General features: G+C 36.0%; 1 long non-coding RNA gene across 9 annotated transcripts; it reads right to left on the reverse strand.

Moving 5' to 3' along the window:
- Positions 1-283: 283 nt before the first annotated feature.
- LOC108814440 (uncharacterized) lies at positions 284-3,004 on the reverse strand. Of its 9 annotated transcripts, none has more exons than XR_001943653.2 (8): positions 2,740-2,998; positions 1,960-2,437; positions 1,434-1,629; positions 1,247-1,360; positions 1,028-1,114; positions 871-932; positions 662-715; positions 284-564 (listed from the first exon to the last, which is right to left on the reverse strand). It is a non-coding gene; the product is annotated as an uncharacterized LOC108814440 (long non-coding RNA). The 9 variants fall into 9 exon arrangements; XR_001943649.2 differs by having other exon boundaries at positions 1,434-1,659; XR_001943647.2 differs by having other exon boundaries at positions 1,434-2,122; positions 2,282-2,437; positions 2,740-2,995.
- Between the last annotated feature and the right edge of the window lie 1,206 nt (positions 3,005-4,210).

Below are 4,210 nucleotides of genomic sequence, written 5' to 3' on the forward strand. Positions count from 1 at the left end.
TTTAAGTTATTGCAAAGAAAACTAATCTTTCTATAAATCTACATGAAAAATAAAAAATTTGAAATTTACTAATAAAATAGTTTTTGTAAGTACCTTGATAAAAAGAAACATTTAATTGCTTATTGTATATTTTTCTTGAATTTCATTAATGTTGTGAAAAATACAATGATTTTCAAAGGTGATTGCTATAAGTGCTCTGAAGTATTTTCACAGTGCATTTCTTTTCACGACCATTTTGATTTACCATTCATGCTCTAAGAAAATAATTTAAACCTACAGCACAAAATTTAACATGATCTATATACAAATGAACAATACATCTCAATACAGAATATACACAAATTTCGTAGTAATCTTGTATGTTATAATATAGAGTTTCTTTGCAGTTGCTGCAAAGGAGGAGATAAATGTGACATAATCTTGAACTAACTGAAATTTGTTGGAAGAAAACATAAGGACAAAGACATGGACCTTTGTTTTCACCAGCTTCATATTTGCAGTGGAGGTTCCAGTGTTGTATTTATCAGCAACCAACGGAGGTTGTGCCGTCTTTGGACTGATTTGCTGTAAATAATGTTTGGATGTGTGAAGCCAAGTTCATATTTTATGGGCTTACTAATGGGTGCATATATGTATGATGATGAGAGCAACTAATATGTACCTTAAGCAGAATTAATAGGGAGTTCAAGTTGGTTTAGGAGGGTTTTGTTTGACCCTGCATAAAGAAACGGGATAAAGATTAGAGAATGTCATGGATATTATTTGTTTAATAAAATTCAATGGAAGTAGAATGATCCGGCTGCTAGATTCAGTTAAGGGTCTTATAGACGTAGTTATAAAATCCAAACTCGATTGACAGAAGCCACCAACTCTTTTTGCTGCAGGGATATGATAACGAACTCCCCGCACAGCTTTTCCCAAAGGTTGTGCAACTGTAACAGTTTCAAGTCACTTTAAGGTCCGTTAAAATGGCTGCTGTTAAACATTGGGCGTTAGATTGGTCGAACAAAAATCATTAGAAAGGTACCGTTGCAGGCAGTAATAGTGGTGTATGGTGGTGGTGTTAGATATTCATGCATTGACCATGGCCGCCTTTGAAAGTTTTTATCACGACCTGCATTTGGGCGATCAGTGTTAGAGAGATAAGTTCTTATGGGTTTGGAACCTTAATACATCTTCGTGGTACATGGACGTTATATGAGAACTTGTGACAGAGCGCTCGAGTACTTACGGCTCAACCTTTTACCTTTTGTTCTAAACTTCTAATCCTCTCCGAACTGGAGTTTGGATTGTCTCTGCTGCAGGCAGAAGCTTTCTTGCTCATAGAAAGCAGTGGTTCAGTGTGCGTGAAATCTGTGAGCTGCAGAGCGCTTACTAAGACATCTGATTAATAAAGATGAAACAAACCTGACTAATGATGGTAAATTACTTACCAATACGGATGTTAACCATAACCGGTGGGTTATCTGGTGTGGTCATTGTAGGTTGTCCTGATTGTGGCCAACCTGACTAATGATGCCCGAAAGAGAAAAAGAGGCTTCTACGAGATGTTTGGATAATGCAAAATTTGGAATATGTACCTGGCAACTGGACATTTTTATTTGTCACCATGGACAGGAACTCCCCATTCTTCATCATGGAAAGCAATGCAAGATAGGTCTTTAACGTGAAACAAAAAAAAACTCCATCCGGTGAAAAGATTCAAGGCAAGATAAAGTTAAGGACTAAGCCCATCAAATTAAGGGAATGATGAAGAACCGGATTTTGTTTATGTGGTCAATTGTACAGTAGAAATCACAAAGAAATACTCAAGATTTGAGCTCTACATTCAAATACTTACTTCCAAGCCTAATATCAGATCTTTTAAACTACTCAAGCTCAGAATCATAAGGAGGAAACTGACACTTTCAGTTGCCAATCATCAACTTCAATTTCGGAAGAGTGAAAGAGAAATAGTACCAGATTTCGGAGTGATTCAAGTGCATCTTTTACGACCATCAGAGAAGCAATCACCGACCTCTTTTCATCTCTCTCTCCTCTGTCATATTCCTTCTCAGTGACGATGAGAGTTTGACAAACTAAGCCGCAAAACCCTCTTCCCGTTCGAAGAAGATGCGACACTCTACAGTGACGACTCAACGTTTTACGGAAGTTTTAGGAAGATTAAGAAAAAAAAAGGAAAAACTGCTTTATATGAACGGAAATATGAGGAGGAAATGTTTAAAGAGGAGCACGAAACGAAGTAATAATAATCACAGAAAATGATCAGAGAAGATACTACCTTGTCATCCAAGAGGATCATGAGAGTCCTGTGTCCTAGCTTCAGAAAATTGGAGAAAGCGTGTGACAACGACTTGACAACAACGTTCCGGCTTCAATTCGGAAACTGTGTGTAAAGAAGAAAGGCATTTTGTAAAGAAGAAATGCATAGAGATCACTGCATATCAACATCAACGAATAATCAGAAACGTTTTGTTTACTCAGCTGTCAAGATATGAATATTGCAAAAAAAAAAATATCAAACATGAAAACTAAATCATAAGGGGGGAAATGGCTCAGTCATAAATATACAGAAAGATCTCTAAAAAACAATGAGTTATTGTAATATGGAATCAAGACAGTGACGTTGCCTACATAATTTAACCGGAAATATAATCAAGATATGAACAAAAAATAATAATAAACAGATTTGTATAATGGTTAGTTTAGAATAAAGGATTCTGAACGCATGAATCGTACCTTTTTTTATAGCAGAGCGTCCACCGAAGGTCGCATTGAATGGGATCGTGTGTAATTGATTAAGAAGAGCTTTATGAAGGTGTATTGGTTCTCGCACCGGAAGAAAAAAGGAAGACAAAAGAGCAGAAGATGGAAGAAGAGTGGAGACGCGAGAGTCAGAGACACCGCTAGTGGAAACGCGACGTTTAGTGGGTAGAGCTGATCTGGCAAACAATTAAAACCTGATTGGTTGATTTTTTCATCTGATGTGGCATAGTTCAGAGGGCTTCTTATTCTCCTTTTAATACTTGTTTGATATTCTCGTAAATTCGGTTTAATCATTTCTCCCCGTTCGTTGTTACAATCTCCGACATGGTTCTTATGGTCATGGTCGATGACAACACAAGACATATATTTGCGTTGAAGCCAGATTCAAGCGGTAAGGAACTCATCCTAATCGCTTTACTCTGGAAACCACCATGGAAAAAGTGTATCAAAGTTGGAGTGCTACAAGATGAAGGACATTCTCATAATTGGGAACTGTCTATGATAATGCAACCACAAAGGTATTCAACGCTCTTGAAAATTATAATTCAAAATATTTATTGGTGGTTTTTCATTGGAGATTCAATTTCTTTGGTGTATGGCGATGTTCTTAGAATCGTTGAAAATTGGCAGATTCTCTTACTATTTTTTTTAAGAAAATCAGTGAAATGAATTTTCTCTAGCAGAATACTTATAGATCCTATTTGGAATCTGATCAATGTTATACATCAAAGAAATTTTCAAAGAAAAATTTGGAATTTCATCAAAAAGATGGTAGCCAAATACAAATGGTGTTACATGAAGAGAAACAAGATGGTTCAGAATTCAGAAGAAAACTTTTTCTGTTCTTACTCTATGTGTGTTGTAATGTTTTCTAGTTTTAGTTTTGCATTTAACTGTAATTCCATTTCTATATACTCTTGTTGTAATGTTACATTTTATTAAATAAAATAGTTGTTAAAAAAAAAAACTATGTTTCTCTTCGTCCTCTTGCTTATAAGGCCTCCAACAGATTTTAAATGGGCTTATATATGTGGGCTATTTCTTTTGGTATAGTTTGAGCCTGTCTTCGCAAGACCCAATATGCCTCTTCATCGATCAAGTCAATTCCGGCTGACCTACTTAACCAGAAGTCTGAACCCAAGGCAGAAAATGGGCCTACAAATGGTTCTAATGGGTCAGCTATTTGTTTCATAAACGAACCTTTAGTCCTTTACTTTATAAAACACGTACAAATGTAATGGCCAAGTGGGGGAAAACGGCAATTTCATACCCAACATATCGCGATATGTTCAATTCATACCCGACTTATATGGATGTGTTAAAACATACCTGAATTTATATGATCGTGTCAAAACATACCTAACTTATAATTTTTTAGCAAAATCATACACCAGTCGCCACATCACTTGCCATATCATCTATTTTTGTTCGTGTGGATGTAACG

The sequence above is a fragment of the Raphanus sativus genome, chromosome 7, assembly GCF_000801105.2.
Source record: "Raphanus sativus cultivar WK10039 chromosome 7, ASM80110v3, whole genome shotgun sequence".
In the NCBI taxonomy this organism is placed as follows: Eukaryota; Viridiplantae; Streptophyta; class Magnoliopsida; order Brassicales; family Brassicaceae; genus Raphanus; species Raphanus sativus.